This window comes from Amborella trichopoda, chromosome 11, assembly GCF_054954075.1.
Source record: "Amborella trichopoda isolate Santa Cruz 75 chromosome 11, AtrichopodaSantaCruz75HAP2 v2.0, whole genome shotgun sequence".
Lineage (NCBI taxonomy): Eukaryota > Viridiplantae > Streptophyta > Magnoliopsida > Amborellales > Amborellaceae > Amborella > Amborella trichopoda.
Genome location: NC_142346.1, coordinates 11,011,114 through 11,024,973, shown reverse-complemented (window position 1 = coordinate 11,024,973; position 13,860 = coordinate 11,011,114). Strand labels below are relative to the sequence as shown.

General features: G+C 33.5%; 1 long non-coding RNA gene across 1 annotated transcript; it reads right to left on the bottom strand.

Annotated features, from left to right (window-relative positions):
• Positions 1-6,804: 6,804 nt before the first annotated feature.
• Positions 6,805-10,960, bottom strand: LOC148779745 (uncharacterized). The gene is made up of 3 exons (XR_016043615.1): positions 10,502-10,960; positions 7,638-7,741; positions 6,805-7,475 (listed from the first exon to the last, which is right to left on the bottom strand). It is a non-coding gene; the product is annotated as an uncharacterized LOC148779745 (long non-coding RNA).
• Between the last annotated feature and the right edge of the window lie 2,900 nt (positions 10,961-13,860).

Below are 13,860 nucleotides of genomic sequence, written 5' to 3'. Positions count from 1 at the left end.
AAGGCGGAGTTTCACCTTCAATAGGTATTATTTTCAGTGGGCGTTTCTCATTGCGGGAAAAGTTGCCACGAGTGCCCATAAAAGTAGGTGGATTGGACAAAGTATTATGTGTATTAGCTGCAAACAGTTGTAGTGCAAGTGATAATGGTGTTTCTTCGTCTTTGGCGTCAGCGTGGCCCCCTTGCAAAAATTCACGGGTGAGAAAATCAGGAAGGGAATTAGAAGAATCGTGCAGGTGTTCAATGGTAAAATCGAAAGCATAAAGTATGGCTTGCCATCGAGCAAATATTTATTTGGAAACAAGGTTTTGAACATCTTTTTGCAGAATATCTTTAGCGGCTTTACAATCAGTTCGAATAAGAAATTGTTGATTGAGAATATCACTTTGAAATTTTGCCACACAGTGGACAATAGCAAGTAATTCCTTTTTAGCCGTAGAATAATTTTGTTGGGTTGGATTCCAGGCTTTAGAAGTATACTTGAGGAGTTGTTCATGACTATCCACTTGTTGTTTTAGGATGCCTCCTAAACCCAACTCTGAAGCATCACATTTAATTATTTTGAAGGCAGTAGGATGAGGAAGAGAAAGGCAAGGGAGAGTTTTGACTTTCCTTTTAATGACTTGTACTGCTCTAGTATGAATATTTGTCCAAGGTGGAGGATTCTTTTTTAATCTATCATGTAGAGGTTTAGCATCTATGGCAAGATCTTGATAAAAATCAATCACATAATTCAAACATCCTAATAACCTTTGAAGTTCTTTTTTATCTAGGATTGGATCAGGGAATTTATCAGCAAATTGTATGGATCTATCTATAGGAATAATGGTGCCTTGATGAATATTGTGACCTAAAAATCTCATAGTGGTTTTAAATAAGTTGATCTTTTTGGCAGATACAGCTAGACCAGCATGTTGTACTGCATGAATAAAGGTATTAACATGTTTTATATGGGCATCTATAGATTCAAAAAAGATAAGGACATCATCAATATAAACAATCATAAATTGATAATAAGCATTGAATACATCATTAATTATTTTCTGGAATTAAGATGGAGTATTTTTTAGTTCAAATGGCATGACATTCCATTCATATTGACCAAATGGAACATTGAATGCTGTTTTATATTTATCTTCTTCTTTGATTTGGATTTGCCAGTATTCGGACTTCATATCAAATTTAGAAAATGTACAAGCATTAGCTACTCTATCTAATAAACCTTTCTAATTAGGAATTGGATATCTTATCAATTGTAGAACTTTGTTTAATGGTTTATAATTGATGACAAGTCTAGGAACTCCTTGTTCCTTTTCAGCATTTTTATTAACATAGAAGGCTGCACAACTCCATGGTGATGAGCTTGGTCGAATAAGTTTTGTCTCTTGGAGTTCAGCAATTTCTTTTCTGCACATTTCTAATAGAGTTGTATTCATTTGAATTGGTCTTGCTTTTGTAGGGATTTATCTTTCATCAAATCCTGGTTCATATGAGAGGCTGATACTATGTCTTTTTCTTTCCCAAAAGGCATTGGGATGTTCACTACAGATAGAAGTTTCTATTTGTTGTTGAAGTTGTTTAATCTTTTTTAGTATCAAGGGATGTTGTAATTGTTCTTCGAGATGTTTATATCGAATTTCTTGTTTTAAAGTACAGAAAAATTTTTCTTTGTTTTGTAATTGACTTTTTACACTATTTATTTCTTTGAGTTTTGGTTTATGAATAAATTCAAAATATATTGGGACATTTTGGTATGTTGATGTTATTCCTGTATGATCTATGGATAATGGATATAATAATGTAAGGAATGGGACTCCAAGAATAACTTCTTGACTAAGTCCTTTAACTATGATAAAAGGTGTTTGAATACACTGGTGATTATTACACACAGAAGCATTAGATAATTTATAATTGATAAAAAGTCTACTACCATCTGGAGTATTTAAGAGTTGAGTTGTTTTATCAAAATATTTGGTTGGTACTAGTCCTTCATTGATACAATTCAAATCTGCACCTGAATCTATTAAGGCAGCTGTTTGAAATCTATAGTCTTCTGCAACTATGATAGTGACTTGAATAAACCATTTTTTAATCATAATTTTATCCAAAAGATTAACTGAAGAGTGTTTTGTTATCAGAAGTGGTTTATGTTCTGAGCTTTTTGGAGTATCTTCGGGTGGATCAGGACTATATGTAGTTATTAGATGATTGAATTCTACTTCATCTGTGTCAGAATTGTGATTAGATTCACTGACTTCTTTTTCTGAGCTGAATTTGAGCTGATGAACTTCTTTTTTTACTTCATTTATTTGTTGTTTTGGATCTGAGATAGAGGGTTCTTTGTGCTTAGTGAGGTGTTGTTCACTGACTCTTTTCATAATTGAAGCAAAATTATATTCATCAAGTGTTTTATTGATAGGAGGTGTTTTTGCTTTTGTTTTAGCTAAGGTTATGAATTTAGTAATGACAGATCTTGTTTCTTCTGGATCTGTAATTTTTTCTATGAGATCTAGAATCAAATTATCTTCTTGTGTTAGAGTATAAAGATTGTGTGAGGGGATAGGACAAGTACAAGTAGATTCTTCCATTGGATGAGATGATTCTGAATCGGTAGAAGATTTTGAGGAATCCGATGACTCTGTCCATATGACATCATCCTCTACAATATTTCCTATGAGTAATTTATCCAAATCTGTAGTGGAGGAACATGTATCATAATTGATAATATTATATAATTTTGATTTTACTGACTCATCTAATTGTAAAGCATCTATTTTCTTTTTTAATTTACATTGATGTTTATAGTGGCCAAGTTTTCTACATTTATAACAGACTGGTATTTTCTTTTTATTTTTACTATTAGGAGAAAACTTTTTGATGAATTTCTGATGTTTAGATTTCTTGTATTTTTTATGTACTTTTATCCTTTTTATATTGCCTATCCTTATATTTTTTCTTTTTCTTATATAATTTTCAGGTTTGTTATTTTTTCTATCTAAATGATAATCGAATTGTTCACAAAAGTCACCAAGTTCTTTACGCTTGGTAACTTGTTGTTTATCTAGTTGTCGTTTAAGCTTAAGATCAGTACATAAAGCTAATCCTTCAGCACATATTTCTGCTGATAATTCTCCAACTGTATATGCAGAATATATGATAACTCCATTATGTTTCTTTCTCAATCTTTCTTTGACCTTTTCTGTAAATAGGTAAGGTAGATCAACAATAAATTTTTCTTTCCAATGGTCTAACTGACAATCTTCTCTTATAAGTAATATGGAAAAGAATACATCCTTATACCACTTATAATGAGAGAGAGTAGGGTATCTAAGGTTGGACAATAAGATCAGAGCAGATCTTCTGATCTTGCTGCTAATAAAGCTGTACTTCCTACGAAATGAACAAAATCAAGAAATAATATATACTGAAAGCGATGCAGTAAACACCTTGATTTATATTATTGCTCTCCATTTATATATATATATATATATATATATATATATATATATATATATATATATATATATATATATATATATATATATATATATATATATGGTATAATCTAAACTTCACAACCTTTCAAATTACAAAGGTTAAAGATAGAGAGAGTTGTAAAAGGTTAATTTATTAATTTTATAAAATACTTTTTTACAATAAGTTACTTTTTGTGATATCTTCATCATTAAGGGCAATTTTATAAATATTACTACTGGATAAGGGGTACTTTTGTGATTTCCATAAAAGGTAAAGTTGAAATTTTTACTAAAACACAAAAGCACTATCTACTTAATAGTTAAGTTACTTATTAAAATAATTTTTTAAACAAAAAATAATCGTCTTTTTATATATACGCTCATCACAACCCTTTCTAACTTCAACCTTTGTATTTTGAGGGGTTGTTAACTCTAAACAAACCCTATATATATATATATATATATATATATATATTATTTTATTTTATTATTATTATTATTTTTCTTTAGACAGTCAAACAAGTTGAAGCCCCCTAGTATGACGGGCAAAAACTAGTCAAAGGTCAAATGACGGTTTTGATTTGTTTATTAAAATCGGCTTTTACTCCAAACCAGACCGACAACAGCAGCAGTTAGCAATTCGACCGGTTGGACTATTGGTCTGACCATCTTATAACTATGGGAAGACCTAATTCGGGGATTTTTCGATTTAAAAATTTTAATAACCACCTTTACGATTATTTTAAAAATAAAATTGAATTTTGTTTCTAACGCTAACTTCTCACCCTCTATGAGTGGGATGGTCTTTCTTCAACTTCGAGACATTATTTTTTCAAGTACATAAAGAGTGCAATTTCAAAATTTTTTTTATTAAGAGTAGTCTATGGGTTGAAGAAGTTGTATCTCCAAAGTTTGGAGTCCAAAAGTTACTTTTAGATTGGGTTTCACCAAAGAGGATAGATAAATAGCATACTCTCGTGAAAGTATAAAATCTTTTGACTTGGTAAAAAGCTTACCACATGGGGATTATAGTAACGGTGAGGTTTATATAGGCGCCTTAAACAATCAAACTGAGGTGCATCCGAAATTGATGCCGAAAGATGCGGTTCTAGTATCGAAAATTCTTATGACGGTCTACAAATCTATTTTCATAAGTAGTTGTGAAATGTAAAGCTTTACAAATAGTGTAGATCAAATAGATCTACGAATACTTAAAAATCTTGAAAATAGACCGTCTAAATAGTACATTACAAGATACATTGTCTCAGTACATTACAAGATATATTGTCTTTAGTATGTGAAATATTTTTTTATTTTTTTATATCCATACATCTCAAGATCGAAATGAACAATTAGAGCGTTTTGTAGTGTTTTAAGAGCCTTTTCCACCGCGTTTTCAAGGTGCGCCTGAGGTTAACACCTTATATAAACTTTTCCCATTTAGTAATACATTTTTAAGGAACCTCTCGTTTTTTAATCCACTATAGCTGTTTGACGTACTCAAGATTTCTCACCCTAACGCCAGAATGGGTAAGTTTAACCTTATCTTCTTGCAGGACTAAGAGAAATTTTTTATTTGAATAACTTTGGTTAATTTTGGTTCTTCCAAATAAACCTCGTTAATACTTACAAAACTCGACATTCTAGTGGCTAAAGAACCCGGTTGGGACTCTACTCTTTTTAGACACAAATGTGATGGATTAGAGAAGATTTATTTATTTATTTGTTTATTATGAATTCTTCTTCATTTGGCATCATTTAAAAGAGGGGTTCAGTTGGCATACAGGTGCATCCGTAGTTGTAGAGATAAGGTACACCCTCAAATTTTATCATGGTATATAATTTTGATGTAAAATGTTCTTAGGATTATCTTAAAATCTATTTTTATATCTAAATATAAAATTTTAAATTTAAAAATGGTTAAAATCAAATAGATCTATAAACATATGAAAGTCTTGAAAGTGGACGGTATAGATAATATGTTGTAAAATGCACTATTTATGAGACTTAAAATCTTTGTATTTTTCATGGTCATACATCTCGATATCCAGATGATTAATCAAAGGGTTTTTTCAACATTAAAACTTCCTTTTTCCAATAGATTTTTGAGATGCATCCATAATTCTACATTATAAGGTTGCATCCTTATATAAACTTTTGACCATATTAGTTATTCTGAACTGTGCCTACAATGCGGTCCTGGTGTCTTAAGTTCTTAACTACACCTGCGATGTCTTGCATCGTAGCGAGATGGCAGTGAATGACTACCATGCACATTGTCAACTATTCCTATTTTTTTCATGCAAGTAATGCGTAAATGTGTACTACATTTCAGGTTCGTTTAGAACAAATTCAAGACCAATAATATCATGGCTATTCTCAATTGTCTTCGGAAGATTAATTGTTCAGGACAAAATTTCGATAAATAGAAAATTATGTCCATAATTCTTAATTAAGAATTTAGCACCACTTACCAAATGAACCTATTCTAAACGTGGAGAGTCTTTAAGCTTTGAAAAAAGTAAAACATACCCAATTTTTTGCCAAAAAAAACGAAGAAAAAAAGTGAAGAAAAAAAAAGTATCGACTTTATCTCTGATAAATTTGAATTTACAATGCCATCTTGCCTTTTCCATTTTAATGTTTTAAATTTGGACAAGGTTTTTGTGAGTCCAATTCATATATTCATATCAATTGTCTCTCCAAACTCCATCCTAGAGATAAATATTGGATCTGAAAATTTATGAATTGAGAATCTCAACAATGATGAATATGGATATAAATAGGGAAAATAAATTTTAAAAAATAAAAAATAAATTGTTGTGATGTTTTATTATCAATGTTCATTTTGAGTTTAGTTGGGGCCACCATTTGTCCATGTCCATCCTAAGATGGATGTGGGATGCGTAAGGGGATGCACATGTAGATTGTGTCTCCGGACGCATGAAACAATTTACCCTTAAATTTTGCTGAGAGGGATCAAAAACAACTAATTCATAGAGAGCCATTGAACTGCCCAACCAGAAACTAGAGTTGTATGCATTATATGGATAGAAAGCAACCAACGGGGATCATTCAAGACAACGGTATGAACATGATACCAAGGCAAACCCATGGAAATACCTCTTCATCAAAATAGACACCCATGTTAACTTTATCGCATTGGAAAAAACTATGCTATGGACCTGACCATTTTCACTTTTCAATGGATTATCTCGGACAAGAGTGAACTCCGTGCCCTTGGTAATCATCAAACGACTCTGCTCATAGGAACAAAGAGAACCAAATCTATTCTATACTTGATAAGTATCAATACGAGATTGGTCCCATTGGAAGCAAATGCATGTATATTTGTTCATCATTCGAACGATTCATCTTTAAGATCCATTAAGAATCCTCTTCATTCCAAATTCCTCTACGAACCTTCTAATTTATGAATAAAATACAATAAACGACAATATCATGAAGACAATAAACCCACTCTTACGTTTCCGAATCAAAGTGAAATTATAGTACTTAACTCCTTTATCCTTCATGCCCATTGGTGTTCCAAAAGTACCTTTTTGGAGTCCTGGAGAGGAAGACGCAGCTTGGGTAGGCATATAGTGCGACATGTCTGACATATTGGGTCATATGGAATTCCCCCGTTCTCTCTCCCGATCGAGATATCCTTCTCTTTCGTCCAAAAAAGATTGATTGAACCACCAATAATTCGGAGCTTGAAGTGCAATTAATCCTTTTGTTTTGGGTATAGATATTATCAATTAGAATAATCTATGGTTGGCTTTGACCAATAAAATAGAGTAGCCTATCCAGGCTCCGTCCAAAAAATATCAAATTGGTGTTGGTAATAGTAATATATGTACCATATGGACACCCACCATCATTTCGGATGGTGTATGGTGAAGATTGACTTCATAGGGTACAACTCATATCTACCAAGTGAGGGTAGATATCCCCATGTTATACAGCACGGCTGTGTATGGTCTGCACCCACCTTCTGGAGAAATGTCACAGGAAATGGGAGGAAACACGTGAGTCATCTACTATTTCATACTGCATGTATGCTGTACAATCCCTTCAGATTATGCATTTTTTTTAATTATAAGTATCAAACCTGAACTATTTAGAAGATTCATTTTACATTGACAGAAGGCCTCACCATATCAGCTGCATCAGAACTTCTGAAATTCTGTTCAGATTTAAGTGCAACCTTTGGCTTCAAAACACTCTAATTGGCCTGGAAAGGCCTGAACAGATAGCAGCCTGATTTACAAGAAAAGAAGGAAAAAGGATTGGTTGTCAAATCAGTGAAAAGAGGTCCAATTATATTAATTAAAACTAATTTGGTAGAAATAAAGCATCTGTTTTCTTTGCATTGACAAAACGAATAGCATTTTTAAATACAAGCATGGAATTTAATGTGAAAATTCCAAACCCAATGCATATCGCAAAAAGATTCATGAGAATATATTTGCAATTTTGCTGATAGGTCAACCAGGAATGTTTCAGGACATGTCAAGAAAGTCCCAGGGTTACATCCACACTAGAGGGTGAAAATGAGCTATAACGACGTTTTGCTAAATTCAATATCAATAAGCCAGACTTTGACTCAGTAAAGAACTAGAGTCTGGACCAAGAGAAAAACCATGTCTACCCAAATTCAGTTAGTCAGCCCAAACTTATTTTGATTTTCACAACACTTATTCTACTTCATGTCACACAAATGTAGCATATGAGATATAATGTATACGAATGAAGTACAAAAGTGGATAAAGAAGAGCAAGAAGTTTGTGGACGTTTTCATTGTTTTTAGGTTTTTAAATCATTTCAAATATAACTTGGGGATTGCTATAAAATGAAGGGAGAGCGAAATGGGAACAGGAACTGTTCCAGGTGTATATACCATGGAAATCTCGTCACACAATGCCTCATCCCCTCCCTCCATATCCATAACAAATACTCCACTCCTTTCTAAAATCCCTATAGTCTTGCGCAATCCTCCCTTTCAACTTACTCCCTCTGGGTTTATTGCCCCCACACCCATCCTCACCAACATATCCCTTTGCATCTCAATCATCAACAACCAAACCCACTGTGTCCCCAAAGTTTGATATGAACCCAACAGCCACCCGATCTAGAAATTGGCAACTTAAACTTTTATGGCTCCTCCATGGGCAATGTGGTGCCTGCCAGACTAGGGGGTCTTTCTAAAACACACTTGGCAAGATCTCCAGCACTACTGATATAACTGACACCTTGTTTGCTAAATGAACAGCCACACTCGCTGGTATTCAATGTTTCAACAGAATTTGGGGCTCCTCCATCCTAATCAAGGCGACTCAATGCCATTTCATGGACAAACAAATCCACCCCTTGGCCATGAAGGTTTGGAAACCTCTTCGATCAATTTTTCCACTAGGGCCATCATCTTTTTGGCACAAATAAAGAGAAGCAAATTCAACAGCCAATCACCTGGCAAGATATGTGATCTAACCTTCACTCTTAGTTATGCTAAAGCCATCACCCCAAACCCCCAATGTTGAACTTCACTCCTAGTTATGCTAAAGCCATCACCCCCCCAATGTTGCCAATTTTTGTACAACCTCATTCATACACAATTTTGCAATAAATTTTGGAACCTAACATCTTGCACTTTTTGTCTATTATATATCATATCCAACCCTAACTAGATAGAAAAAAGCTTTGACGGTGATAATGATGATGTATCATGTCAAAATAATAAGCTTGCATTATAATACAAGGAGTTATTTTATCGAAAAGAAAACTATTCAACTCAAAGCTAAACAGCTCAGTTCAACTAAGTTGGGATTAATTTGCGTGCTTCATCAATATTGTGTTAAAGGAACATATCACTCATCAAATTGATAGCCAGACTGGTTCATCAAATCAGCCAGTTAGACAACTCAAATCCAAGCCATTCCTTACAAATGAAATCAAAACCAGCATATTCAATCTGATCTGCAATAATTCAAGTCAAGGCTAAACCACTCAGTTCAACCAAGTTGGGGCTAAGTTGTGTTGTTTCATTACTATTGTGTTAAGGAACAGATGACTCATCAAAATAATAGGCAGACAGGTCCGAATCAGCCGGTTAGACCATTCACATCGAAAGTCATTCTTGAAAAATGAAATCGAAGCAGCACATTCAATCTAATTTACAATGAGACAATAAGTAGCTACGAAAAAGCAGAACTTAAAACAACAAAGATATTGCACATGTTCACAAACAAAAATGCCAAATTATACTAGAAAATTACTCAATAACTCTCTGAAGGTGGCACAGACCTGGTAGCTTGAAGCTAAGGTTTAGCAAAGAAGAAGATAGCGAAGATCCAAAATTAAAAAACTAGATATAAAAAAAGGAGCACTTGCGGCTCTAGAATTTTATATAAAAGCCCATAACATGATCTATCATTATGCTTTAGTACATACTTTATATAAGAAAACCCTAAACTAGACTTAATCCTGGCCATCTTTCTACTCAAATCATGGTCATTTACTATAAAAGAATATAAGTGAATAACAAGATATAAAATACTATAGAACTTACTACTTATGCCCCTAAATGAATAAAAGGACTCAAGAAATAAATAAAGGTATAACTTTAAAAAACAAAAAAAAGACATAAAAATGATAGACCGGCTAATTTGTCTTTTGCAGCTCCTCTCGTAAACTTTAAGCTTGTCTCTATTATCTAGATACTCCCTTATCCAGATACTCGAGAGCAATACTCGAACTGCATGAGAAGGGTTTGTCCCAAAAGTTATGGAATGAAGGACAGGGCTTGAAAGAAAATTTAAACATAACATACATGGAAAGAAGCAAAAAATGCACAAAGAATTCAAGCCCATAACTCTCGGGCTACATACACAAACATAGGGAGATATATTGAACAACCAACAGGAAGCCATGATCCTATGTCGGGATCAAGAACTTGCACATTTTTATGCTCTTTTTCAGGTATAAACTCTATGGAAGAAGTGCTAACTCATTGAACCATACCTCAAAACGCTTTGTATGGAAACTAAGGGTGAGGATTAATGACTATGTTGAGGTTCAGAGGAAGGAGCAACACCAGCTCTAGCCACAGTTGTGAGTCTTTAATGAAAATGAAATGTATTGAGAACTTTGGCACTTGACACCAAGAACCTAATCAATTCCATCTCATGCAATATCCCTATAAGATCCTTATCTCTCTCAGATCCTTGAGCTCCACTATTTTAAGGTTATACATCGCTGAAAGATGAGAACTTTGGCATTTGATGGCACTAACCTCGCACAGTAAATACCTCATGTTACATTGCTAACCGCTTTCACATGATAGCTTCTTTAGATATGGTTTTCTCATGGATGATTAGAGCTTTGAGTCGAGGATTCTAAAGCTATGGTCTCATGAGAAAACTCCTCCTCCAAGATTGAGAGACATCAAGTCGGAGCTCATCCTGGCTGCTCTGTGGTGCCTTAAGGAGCAATGCAGATGAGTGCTTACTATTATAGGGACTGAACCTATATGAATAAAACCTTGGGAGAGGGGTTATTGGATCTTTCCAGCAGTTTCAAGTCAATTTTTAAATGCCGAGAATGGTCTGTCCCATCTTGACCGTTGGTGGATCAGGACAGCTTATCAAATGGTGTCTAAACTTGTTTTTTTTGGATAGGAGGCATATAATCGCCAATTATTTGCAAAATATCACCTCAATATGATATGATTTATGAGGTTTCGATCAGTTCGGCCCTTAAAGGAATTTTTAACTGTTAGAATCTCTCAAAACTTGTCAATTATATCCAAACTTACGCAGCATGATATGAAGAAGTGTATTATGGCTATGGGAGTATCAGCCCATAGTTTGGTCCAAATTTGGGATGTCTTTGACAACCTATGAATGGGTCCAGCTGTTAAGGCGCATAGTGACCGATTGTTTGGAACTTTCCAAGGCATATGAGGCCCTGGAAGTTTTAGTACTCTGATACGATATTTGAGGTATTCCTACAAATATATCCTGAAATAAAATTGATTGACCACTGATAGGGTCCTTTTGTTGGTTACGCTTTGAATGCTCTAGATGGCCATTTGATTCAGATATTAGAATTAATCTCAACCATCGGTTTTATAGTTTTGTCTTTAAATTTGAGTGTCTAAAAGTCATATATATATATATATATATAAGTGGATCTTACGGTTACGACCTCATTTCGTATTTGAATATTTATTTTATTTCTATAAATCCAAATCACTTAAAATTTTAAGCATTCATTCTTCTCATCAAGGTGTACCTAATAAAAATATAAAAAAAAAAATCGTAAAATATAAATTGACCAAAATACCCCAAAATATTTCAGAGGTATTTTGATAAATTAATATTTTACAAATTAATATTTTTATATTTTTATGAAATTATCCTATTTTTGACAAAGGGACGCTCTAAATTTTAAGTAATTTAGATTTGTATAAAAAAATGAAAATTCAAACACGAAATGAGGTCGTAACTGTCAAATGGGCCTAAATTCAATTTGGGCCATTGGCTGACACTATAGATGTCAGCTTGTGGGCTGACATGATCATTTTCCTAAAAGGTATGCCCAAAGATTTACCGTAATCTATTGAAGAGCCAAGTATTTCCTTCTTTTTCTTTTTTTACGTGTTAACTATGCCCTTTTTTCAGCCACGACAATGAGTCATTCAGATAACAATGATTTCGCACAAACGCACAAAATCTCATATAAGGAGACCAATTAAAGCATGTTACAATCACTTTTTATCCATCGGATTTTGAATCGAGCGGTTTTAAGTGTATTCATTGATTAGGTCCAAAATTCCAAAAATAATAAAAATTCCAATTTTATATGGGATGGCTAGAGGTGTTTGTGACCTTATACTAAAGGTAAATGGTCAAAGAATCCCACGTAGTTTAAGTAGGGGTTTTGACCATAGAATCAGGGTTTGGATCACTAAAATAATTTACCAATCCGGATCGGCAATTTGGTTGAATCGATAAAAAGTAGGAAAAAAGACGAGTTATGACAATGTGTGATTCTGGGAAAGCCCCGATTGCTCACCTAATAAATCCAATTTAGATGAACAATATACAAAGAGTCTATTTACTTTTTATCTAAGGTGGTCACAATCATTGATGTCCAAGGTTTCAAATTGATAATTGTGAGTGTGTCAATGATTTAAATTTTTTTTTTAAAAAAAAAATTCTCAAAGTTTGTGACACACCCCAAGCCATCCAATTTGACATCTAATGGAAATAAAGAATTGTTATGACCTATTTATTTGTTGAGTACAATTATAAATTAATCCATAGTGTGAGCACCCTAACATAATATATTGTAGACGCTCTATTTTTAAAACTGACAAATTCTGTGATATTCTTGAACCCTTAGGACTATAATATTCCAGAAAACCCCCGAACTATAGACCATCATAGTTCATGATCCTATCATATGATCCAGAATCCTACAGGACCACTGTTTTTATAGTAAATTAAGTAAAAATAGTAAAACAACTTATTTTCACTTGATTTTTGGTAAGCAATATCACAAAAACGCGTAAATCACCTTAGAATCTGCAACTTTTGATTTGGGCTCCATTTCACCCCCAAAATAGAAATTTGGCTAGCAAATTTGCTTGAAATTGGTATATATTCATTATGGTACGATTTGATCATTTATATAAGCACATTTTGTGACTATTTAGGGTTGGACTTTGTTAACTTGTAGGCTAGGAAATTTGAGAGATAGAGATAGCCTAAAGAGATTGTGAGACCTGATAAAAATCTAGATCTAAAAAAACCTTAGCTTTAGGCCACATGCAGCTCTTAGGTTAAGAAATCCATCCAACCAAGCCAAAGCCTGATCAAAACCTGAAGAGAGACAAAGAAAAACCATAGCGCAAACTCAGCCGGTCCTGATACGAGTGAGGCCTCAAAGCCTTGGGAGTCCCTGGCCAACTGGCTCGATCTTATATTTTTTTTACTCTTTCTACATTTCTTTTATGTATTTATTTAGTTTTATTAGAATTAAATCTGCTTCATTGCTTTTTATATAGCATTTCATATTTCGGATCAATGCTAGCTCTACCATTGATCTAAAAGTAGATCTGCTCACTTCTGAAGAGATCTAACATCAGATAAAAATTTGATTCTCTCTATCACTTTTTTTTAAAAAAAATAAGTTCGTAGCTCGGATTTGGTTGAATCTCATCTTGAGATCGTTCCGATCTGCAATATATATATATATATATATACATGGAAATGATCCTGTTATCCCATGGGCTGATAGCTAGGCTAATCTAAAGGTCACGACCTCATTTCGTATTTTGAATTTTTTTTTTTTTACAAATCCAAATCACTTGAAAT